Below are 11,170 nucleotides of genomic sequence, written 5' to 3' on the forward strand. Positions count from 1 at the left end.
CACATCAAAAAGTCTGCTGACTACACCAACAAGGTCCACAAACTTACACTTGATCCAGATGAAACCAGAGTGTCCTTTGATGTGGTCTCACTTTTCACTTGTGTACCTCCAACCGAGGCAGTGGAGACTGTCAGGAAACAACTACATCAAGACAGCTCCTTACAAACCAGAACCAGCTTCACCCTGATCAGATCTGCACACTGTTAGACCTCTGCCTCACCACCACATATTTTAAATACAGACACAAACATGGATGTGCTGTGGGCTCCCCAGTGCGTCCCATTGTAGCCTAACTTTACATGGAGGAAGTGGAAAGAAAGGCTCTTTAACAGAGACAGCACCGAGCCACGTGATAGAGTGAAGGGTTAGCCCTGATTTTACCCAGAAAGCTGCCCAGCAGGCAACATAAACTTTACTTGTCATGATGAGACTTCTTCCCTGTCTCTGTCAGTCCCTGCATCCCTAAATGTCTCCAGTTGTCCCGAGTTCTCTCTGACTGTCTCCTTGCATTTAAACCCCTGTTCCTCCCTGTCCTTGTCGTCTGTTGTCTCCATCTCCGTTATCAGACATCATAATTTTTCCATTTCTGCAAAGTCTGTGTGGAATAAGGAATATTTTACTGCTACTTATACTTATTATTGGAACTATCATTGTATTAATTAACATTGCATTAAACCACATAACAAGCATTTGTAATAATACATATAATCAAGAAGCAGGCTTGAGTGAAGGCCTGAATGTATTCAGCTTCTTGTTGCATTTGAGTTTGCCTAGCAACAGGTGACAGAAGGAGGACAAGTCCATGGGGACCTCAAAGGCCTGAGATCATCACCATATTTGGATGGATGCCAGAAAGGGGAACTTCTGTGTCTGCATTTATCTCTTAGAATAGATCATTATCTGTAGAAGAGGCAAACAATGTTCTTAAGATGCAAATAATGTGCTTGTAAACGCAAGAGGGGGCGTTACAATACCCTGATGTTATAAAAGCAATCTGAAGTGTATTTTTGGACGGGGATTTACAACTGATGGTTTCCAGTGTACGTCTCCCCACGCTGCGTGTATTCATTAAAAATCAATTGTTTGATCGACCTCTTTTGGACCATCATTGTTTTACTCTCGTCCTCAATTTCGGACCCGTAACATCTGCAAATGTCTTTATTAAATCATAAGATTCTAAAATTCATCAAGTCTCTCAGTGCCTGGGTCCAAGTCAGAAAACATGACATCACTGTTTTGTACATTTTAACAATTTAATCCACACATTTGTAAAAAAGAAAGCAAAACACTATTTTTAAAGTCTGTAACTAAACCATAAATGCTGCAAAAGAAGAATGGATTGGAATAAAAAATACATATCTAACCTTAATTACTCGAGGAGAATAATGAATGATGCTCATAGTGAGTAAGAAGTAAACTGACTGCATTTTTGAACAGAGATTCACTTTTAATGTGTATACAGATACATAAAATATACTCCAGAAATAGAAGAGTCCCTGAAATGTACAAATTTACAAACTACTTAAAAAAAATATTAAAATGGAGGCAACTTTGCCTATAGTACAATGTATACTATGTATGAAAAGATCTTTACTGCAGATAATACTATGTAGGGGTGGGCGGTTCGAACGGTATAACGATATAAATTTGGCCAACAGTAGAAATTTTGACTATACCACTCTACCACGATGGCGCATGTTGATGGTGTCATCAAGCTGCGCCCGTTTTGGTCGAAAGCATGGCAATAGCAAAGAGACGAAGCACTTTTGAAATATGGGGAAAGACAAAAACTGCGCTTCCTCCACTTCCGTACCATTGATTCTTTAATGTTGAATTCAATTAGTTTCAGAAATCTCTCAGTCAGAACATGGTATGTCATGTTTAGGTGGAAACTAGCGAGCTAACTTCCTGTTAACTTGTAACTCTATTAAATTTAATAAATTCTGTTTTCATGGATGCCTGGATGTTAAACTTAATTTTTACACCTGGTAAAGCAGCAACGCTGATGATTTTATTAAAGATGAAAGAATTTCGAACGTTTTTAACTCTCAGTGTTCATTTGACTTTGGGACCTAAACCTGATGGAGTTTAGGACCCAGATTACTCCGCAAGGCTCCTCACAGCCATAATGCTCGACAATCCATCAAGTAGTGCAGCTTCGTAGCTTACCAAAGCCGTACTAAAGCATTTTTTGACAGATTTCTGCAGGCCAGTAAACACAACTAGAATTCATACATAAGGCACACAATCGATTTTTGAGATAATAAAATATATAAATATTGAAACACTGATCCAACACGGATTGTAGGGTAGCAAACGTCAAAAACACGGTTTCAACACTGAAGGTTACCTGTTGTAATGTTTTTCAGCTAAAAAGAAACATGGTCTGACTCCTTCATAACTGAAGGTTAAATGCAGTTAACATGTCCTGTTTTAAGCCAGGCACTTAAAACAGGACAACTGATCTGCTGTGTCTCAGCCACCAGCAAGGGTGCTAGAGGCAGAGGGGAGAGGCGAGCTGGAACAAAACATTTGTGTGTGGGGGGAGGGCACATCTATACTTTTGTTTTTAAAATATTACGTCTCAACCAAATACAATATGCTTTTTATAAAGTACTGTGAATCTTTGGGAGTGCTTTGATTCAAACATGGGCTAAAAACGACCCCGAGTCAAAGCAAGAAAGAATCGAGCAAGCGAGCAAACGCTCAACTTCTCCCAGCATGCTGAGCTTATGATTAGTTGGTGTTTTTTCTCCAAACACTCTCTCACTCTTCTCTCAACGTGTTGACAATAAACTGTGAACAGACACCGAGGAGAGCAGCAGAAGACCTCATTCAGGAGCTAAACTCAACATGAACTGAACTCACAGTAAAGTTAGCTCGGTGCTTACCTTTAGATGAGCCCACAAACCGAGAGAAACTCCGTGATGAAGCTGGAACTCTTTCCAAACACAGGAAACAGATCAGGGAGCAGAGACCCACGTGGTTCACGCTGATCTCAGCTACGATCCAGGAGACGAGGGTGGGCAGATCGATGCAGATATCGATCCAAACGTTGGTAGTGGCATATGATCGGTACTTTAGTTTGTTTCTCTCCTCTAAGTTCACTACTTTACTCCCCCTTGGTGTAAAAGCAGCTCTTTCCGCGCGACTCTTCTGCTGGGGAGGGTCTGGTTGCAGCCACCGGGGAGCGCTATATTGGGACCTCCACAGTAGGCAGAAATACGTTCGTGCATGGATCATCGGCTGTATCCGGTTACATAAATATATATCTATATACATCAGGTTCTGCAGCCTTAAAGTACGCAGCCTCAACGGTCCTCGAGGGCCGCGTACTCAAAGAGCGCTAAGGCCGGAAGTGCGTGGCTTGTAGGCTTGTGACGGTCTAGCCTCCATCCGGTTGTTCAGTGATGACGCGACGAATCCTACTTCCGGGCCTAAAGTAGTCTGCGTTTAATATGGCTTTTGTGTTGTTAACATGTTTAATGCTTTGTATTTTCTTCTATTTAATCTCAAAAAGCTCATAAAAACAGTCAGTGATCACTGTTGACCTCCCTCGGCTTTTATTACCGCTAATCATTTATTTAAGCTCAGTTTTTAAAACCTTACGATGTAACTACAGCACAGCCCATGCAGCAGTATATGAATAACTAACCTCGTATTGTGGATGGATTATCTCAGTTGTTCTCCTGGCTGAAGTTTGGTCCGTTTACAGCATCCTGCCATGCGATTACATTTGTTCCTGACCACTGAGAACACTCACGTTAACTTTTATCGAGTGGAAAAAAAGTTAGCTTGTTTATATTATGCTAACATAGCTGTGTCGCTAGCGGTCACGTAGCACATCATTATATACCAGCTAGCCAAACTTCAGTAACCCTACAAACGTCACTGCTGTTTAGTTTTCTGTCTTCATTTATGTTGGAAGTGATAGCAGAGCTGTACGTTTGAATTTTTTCTAAACCCCTGCAGTCAGGACATGCTATATTGTATTTAGATGGAAGCTAGCGAGCTAACTTCCTGCTAACTTCTAACTCCGTTAAATGTCATAAATTCCGTTTTCATGGATGCCTGGATGTTAAACTCAATTGTTACACCTGGTAGAGAAGAACGCTGATCATTTTATTAAAGATGAAAGACTTTAGACAGTGTTTTAACTCTCAGTAATGCCACAGTGATCATTTGATATATGGACCTGCAGCAGAGTTTAGGCCCAGACACGGCTAGTGACGTCAGACTGAACAACCGGATTGCGCTGTCCAGGTTGCATAGCAACCATGATACTAACAGCTGGAAACGTTTCATACAGCTTTGTTTGACAGAAATGAACATATTTTGTTCATTTGTTTCTACACGAGCTTTGTGTGATTAGATAAGTATCTGAGGCTCAGATCACAGGACTGTAAAACATGATTGTTGGGCTTCATTTCTGTACTGAACAGTCATTTATGAAATGTCCGATTTATTTTTTAAATAAATGCTATAGAGAAATTTTACTATTTTCAAAAGGAATATATGTAAAAACATCAACAAAATAAGGCACAACAATTCTAATTTACAGATTTCAGTTTTTCACAACATAAAGCTTGTTTCACCAATACCTACAGTAAATAATATAAATATATAAACAGTGCAAACAATTTCCAGTGACAAGATATGCTGTAAACTTTATATTTATTTTTGCTCCAAATGGCACAGCAGCCTCAGAGAAAACATTAGAACGAGGCATCTTCAACATATGTTCATACAAGGCAGCTCAGTTTACCATAAGTCGTATGGGTGTGCGTCTATTTCTGCATATTTAGCAAAAATGTGCCATTTCTTCACTCAGTGAGGTGATGGTTAAGCTTCAGCAGCAGTTTGCTCCCAAGGTTCTTTCTGTGAAGCTGTAACTGTTCAGCAGTGAACAGGAGTCCTGCATGACTGAGAAGTCCTTCACAAGCTCCAGATGCAGGAAGAGCTGTATTGATTTTGATCAACAGCTTCTTGATGTGGGGAAAGCCATGCAATAGATCCACACCTCCAGTGAATGGACATGAAAGGTACCTCTCCAGTTCCTCTGCTTCTGGCTTTCCTGACCCCATGGATCCATCATCTTCGTCATTTAGGCTGCTGTTTGTGCTGGCCTCATCCAGCTCTGAGTCTAGGTGATGTCTGATGAAGTGGAGACCTGTGGAAAGATGTTTTCAAAAGAATTAGGTCTGGTCATTATAGTGCTGTATACACTGCCAAGCTGCAAATGTTTGTTTGGAGCTAGCCTCCAAAAACTGCCCATACACTGTGCGATTTTTGGCCCATTTTGAGCCGATTTTTTAGTCGCGCAACCGTTTTGGGGATCGGCCCGTGTTTTGCCTTAATCGTGTGTGCATCGTGTAGTATACATGGGGTAACGATAAGCAGTTAACACCTCACGGCCAGCTCCCAATCATCAATCGTATGGTCGCATGATAATCAAACCAGTTTGAAATCCTGTCGCCTCTCACACTGCGCACCCACAAACACAGAAATGAAAGAAAAGGTGGATCGGCACAGCAGTGCAGCGTGTGATCTGGACACAAGAGATGGAGGCACAACTTGTAGGATGAGGCAAGCTCATCCGAGTACGCAAGCGTAGAGCTGCCACCGGGGCAAAAGAAAAATAGAGCTATATCACGTTCGGACAATATAATATTTATATTGTACGAACGAGATAATTATGTATATTGTAGTAACGTGATATTATATTGTTCAAACGTTAAAAGGTATATTGTACTAACATGATAAGTACAATGCAATATAAGGTTTAGGTATGTTTCCAGTTGCCGGCTTCTTGGGCTTCCATGCCTTTATCTTTGATCCATTCACGCTTGTCACACCAGCAGCTGCGTTTGACCTGTCTGGCAAGGTCTCGGTAGGTGGCCATGGCCCTCTCATGCTGGTCTGCAGGAGCATGCAGCTTGGAAGCCTCCTGGTCCTGAACTGACTTTGCCAAACGACGTTGCATTGCATAATCCACCAAAATAATAGAAATTTATATCCATATGCATCTGTGTAATAGCTTGATGAGGCCCATGCCAGAGAGGTCAAACTGGATCTCCACTAATGGTAACGGGTGCAAAGGTGCTTTTGGAATGGTCAGCCTTTCTTTGATTGGTCACTGTAAAAGCTGCTCTTTAGAAATACAGCACTGCTTTGATTTTATGTTTCAGAGTATCCCCTTGCCTGCTGCTTTCATCTTTCTCTGCACACCTGCAAACTGCCCCCCAGATATTTTTGTTTCTCAGCTTACAAACACACAGTTTGTTTCCTTTTAGCATCTTAAACACACTTTACATATTTGTTTAATATGTGCGCTGAAGGACATGTCCTGGTCAAAGATGACTCCAAGGTTCCTCACAGCGTTACTGGAGGCCAAGGTAATGCCATCCAGAGTAAGAGTCTGGTTAGATACCATATTTTTGGATACACTGTAATAACATGGGAGTGGTTGGTGATATTAAAGTCCTGTTTGTGGAACATTAGTATATGTGAGGGGGCAAACTCCTCAAGATGGGTGGTGACCATTTAGAAGTCGGCCATCTTGGATACAACTTTTGTTTGGTCAATAGGAAGAGGGTCATGTGACACATCAAACGTATTGGTAATCTCACAAGAAAAACAATGGTCTGCTTGGTTTCAATGTAACTTTATTCTTTCCTGACTTATTTACAAGTTTCTGACCACTTATAAAATGTGTTCAATGTGCTGCCCATTGTGTTGGATTGTCAATGCAACCCTCTTCACACACTGATAGCAACACTGCAGGAGAAACGCCAGCACAGGCATCCAGTATGTAAATCAAAGCCTGCCTGCCTTCATGGCAAAGAAAACACTGGGAACCGCAAATACTTTTTGACATCTAAAATGAAGGTAACAGTGTTGTTTTTTACCTTTATGCTTTGTCTAAACACCTAAAGTGTGTTGCTTATAAAACCCATGAAGTGCTACAGAGAAAATTACATTTTATTTATGTAATGAACACATTTTGCACTCTTAAAAAATATAACAAAAAGGAAAGACACCTAGTTGAAAGTCTCATTTAATTGAATTAAAAAGTTGACTTTAAATTATTCATATACCAAATAAAAAGCTGTTATCACCTTTGGGATTATGCTAAAAAATGCTAAAAAAAAAAAAAAATAGAAAGAAAAATAAATATTTGCAAAATATCTGCATAAATATTTAGTTTACGTGGTTAATGTGTGCGGCAGGGTGTGGTCTGCAGTGCCGCTGCAGGGAAAGCAGACACACCTAAGCGGCATCCACAATCAAGCCTCGCTGGCTTAAAGTCTGTGCTCTGCTGTTGTGTTGGTATGTTTCGGGCTGTGAGCTGGAAAGCTACAGTTGGCTGTGTGGCTACAGCAACCATGTGTGAAAAGCAGTAAATAAAGAAAAAAGCATGTACATGCCGTGGTATGTTTACAATGGGACTTCTGCTCCCGACCGTCTGCCCACAGCGTCTGCAAATTGAAGCTGTACAAAGTCACTTCATCTTTACGCAGGACTGTAAGCTGTCATCTTTGAGGCGTGAGTGGTGTTTGTTTTTACCATGTTCATGGTGGAGAATAGCTGCTCACATACGTATGTGGATCCGAAGATCTGTACTTGGCCTGCCTGGGGTTGAAATTCTCCATAAATGCACGGCATTTCGGCAAGTATGGTTTATGCGAGTGACGCTTTTTTAAACAATGAATAATAAAAACATAATTTTATTTTTATATTTCAAGATCACAATAATCTTCCAATTTAGAACCACAAGTTAAAAAGAACAAACACAAATAAAACAGACTTCAGTTAAATACTTATAATTTTTTTCCAAACAATGTGAAGCTGCATTATAAAGACTTAAGAGGCTCCAGATCTGCAGGTTGCAGATCCTTGTCCTAGACAGTTCAATTTCCTATAAATCTCACATCAAAAATCTCACCCGTTCTACCCATTTCCATCTACATAATAACAGATTACGTCCTTCTCTCTCCACCCAGTCTACGTCCATTCTTGTCAACAGTCCTTTTACGTCCCGTATTGACTACTGCAACTCTCTTTCGCATGGTCTCCCCCAAAAATCTCTCCATAAGCTTCAACTGGTTCAGAACTCGCATTATCGCCAGAACCCCTTCCTACCAGCACATTACCCCTGTTCCTCAGGAACTACACAGGCTCCCTGTGAAATTCTGGATAATATACAAACTTTTTCTGCTCACCTTCAAGGCCATACATAATATTGCACTTTCTTACCTTTCCTACTTGTTAAGCACTACCTGTTCTGCCCGCTCACTTCGATCTTCTTCTATCTAGCTTGTGGTGCCTCCCTTCCGCCTCACCACCATGGGAAGGAGAGCTTTCAGCTTCTCTGCCCCCAGGCTGTGGAACTCTCTACCCCCAGATATAAGAAACACTGGTTCTCTCCCCCAGTTTAAATCTCAACTCAAAACCCATCTGTTCAAATCTGCATATTCACTGTGAATCCACTGCTTGTTAATTTTATCTTGTGTTTTTTTCCCCTTGATTTTGTCATTTTTCCATTATGTGTTTTATCCTATTAGGGGCATTCGTGGCTCAAGAGTTGGCAGTTTGTCTTGTAATCGAGAGGTTGCCGGTTTGAACCCCAGCTCCGACAGTCTCGGTCTTGTGTCCTTGGGCAAGACACTTCACCTGTTGCCTACTGGTGGTGGTCAGAGTGCCCGGTGGCGCCAGTGTCTGGCAGCCTCGCCTCTGTCAGTGCGCCCCAGGGTGGCTGTGGCTACAATGTAGCTGCCATCACCAGTGTGTGAATGGGTGTGTGAATGGGTGAATGACTGGATGTGTAAAGTGCTATACAAATACAGGCCATTTACCATTTACCTATTGTAAACTGTCCTTGGGTGTCTTGAAAGGCGCTTCTCAAATCAAATTTATTATCATTATTATCATTATTATTATTATTATTAGTAGTAGTAGTAGTAGTAGTAGTAGTATTAGCTAAAACCCCCAACTAGCCCACTGGTGAGAGGGACGTTGCTAGCTGGCAGTTTTTTCAATGTTGAAATTTCCACATTCCGACACTTCAAATGCTTCAGGAGATTTCGCTCAGTGCAACATCAGCACCACAAATACATCTGTAGACTCCAGACAGAATTCGCAATGTCTTTTTGTGTGTGGACCAATGTTTTCTTTTCTGATCAAAGCAGAAAGCTTTAATGAGCAGCTGGACTTGTCTCGCTTTAACTGGCTCGACATCAAAATGCAGCTGATTGAACTGAAAAGCTCGACTCTGTGGGGGTCAAAGTTTGCAGAACTACGAAAGCAGCTGGAATCCATTGCTGTGCATGTTCATGGAGCTTGCATTTTCACCTGCTGGAAGTCACTACCTGACAAGTTTAACTGTCTTCAGAACATGGCAAAGGCCTCATTGACAGCATTTGGCTCTACATATCTGTGTGAGCAGACTTTCTCTCACACGAAGAGTGTCCTCAGGTAGCTGTCTGAATGCTGGACACTTAGGCTACGTTCACACTGCAGGCGAAAGCGCATCAAATCCGATTTTTTTGACCCCATGGGACCCATATCCGATCATGGTATGACAGTGTGAACGGCACAAATCTGATATTTCAAATCCGATCTGGGTCACTTTCGTATGTGGTACTGAATCCGATACATATCCGATGTTTTAGAAAGCGACTACTGTGTGAACGGTCATGTCGCATTAAATCCGTCTTTTACGTCACTGACACAAGACAGACGCCAATTATCAGCATCGTGAACACTTCCTGTCCATCCGGTGAAACTGTTGGGAAGACCACGTTGGAGAAACGTGAACATTTTATTTGTACTGTATAATCTGCAGATTCTGACAGAAATCTGCAACTATCCTTTGAAGCACCGCTCCTCTAAAACAGCAATAAGGATAATTATTAGGTTATCTACATTATTATGTAAATAACAAAATAACTTAAAGCAAAAATTGGGAAACATAAAGTCCGAAGTCTTTATATTAAGGGCCATCAGTCAAACAATATTGTTTGCTCTGAGTCTAAACAGAGCGAGTTGTGTGTGACGTCTTCTTTTGCACATGCGGGCCGCTTTGAGCGTTCACACTAGAGCGCGTTTGCTGTCGCATTTTATTCGTAGTGTGAACAAGCAGACAAAAAATCGGATTTGATCAAAAAATCTGAATTGAGCATTAAGACCTGCAGTGTGAACGTAGCCTTAGAGACCTGTGTCTCTGAGTGGGAGACCAGAGATCACATTAACATGTGTATACCTGTATTAACAAACATGCCATATTGGCCATGTTTATGTTTCCTATCATTGCTGTGAGGAGACCATAAATAGCATTTGCATTTTCTGTTGTACAGTTGATTTGTTGTCATCGAGTTCTTGTTTAGGATAAAAAGTGTTTGTTTTTTGTTTTTCAAAATAGTTGTTCTGCACTATGCAAACATCTGTGAACAAAAGTAATTCTATAAAGTTGTTCTATATGGTGTGTAACTGTTGATATAGAGCATTATTAAATTTATTGCTAATGCAATCATATGGCACATTGACCTCTGAGGAAATTTTAGAAGGCACTAATCATCATAAAGGTTGCTGACCCCTGACCTGTGCTCTGTCAGGACCTGGAGATCTATCTGTGCTTTGGCGGACTGGGCCCATTTGATGTCCTCCTTGGCTCCTGTTATGAACGGTCCTTACTTCTTGCCTGGATTTCTGGACCGGGCTTTTGTGGTCTGGCCTAACTTAGGTCTGGTAAACCTGGGTGATTTGTTTAGATGCCGGACTCTGCTCTCCTTTTAGCAGCTTCAACAATGTTTCGGCCTTCAGAATGTGGAATTTTCTAGATATCTGCAACTGAGACACTTTATAATTAATGACACCACTCTAATGATGGACCCCACTAGGTCTGCAGCGGTGGATGCTTTGTCTTCCATGCAGTCTGGGAAGTCCATAACTCCATAAGTCCTTAACTCTGGTTCAGCACCTTTCTTCCTGGCTGTAAAACAGGCTCGGGAAAGACACCTAGCCGCCCTATAACTGTTTAAGACTGGCAGAAGATTTGGGTCTGTGCCTCCAACATATCTGCCTGTAACTGGGCTAAATCGATTCAGTAAAAAAAATTGCACATAACACCCACTTTAAAAAGTAAAATCGATGTAAATTTCCCCATTGTGCT

The sequence above is a fragment of the Oreochromis niloticus genome, linkage group LG9 (assembly GCF_001858045.2).
Source record: "Oreochromis niloticus isolate F11D_XX linkage group LG9, O_niloticus_UMD_NMBU, whole genome shotgun sequence".
In the NCBI taxonomy this organism is placed as follows: Eukaryota; Metazoa; Chordata; class Actinopteri; order Cichliformes; family Cichlidae; genus Oreochromis; species Oreochromis niloticus.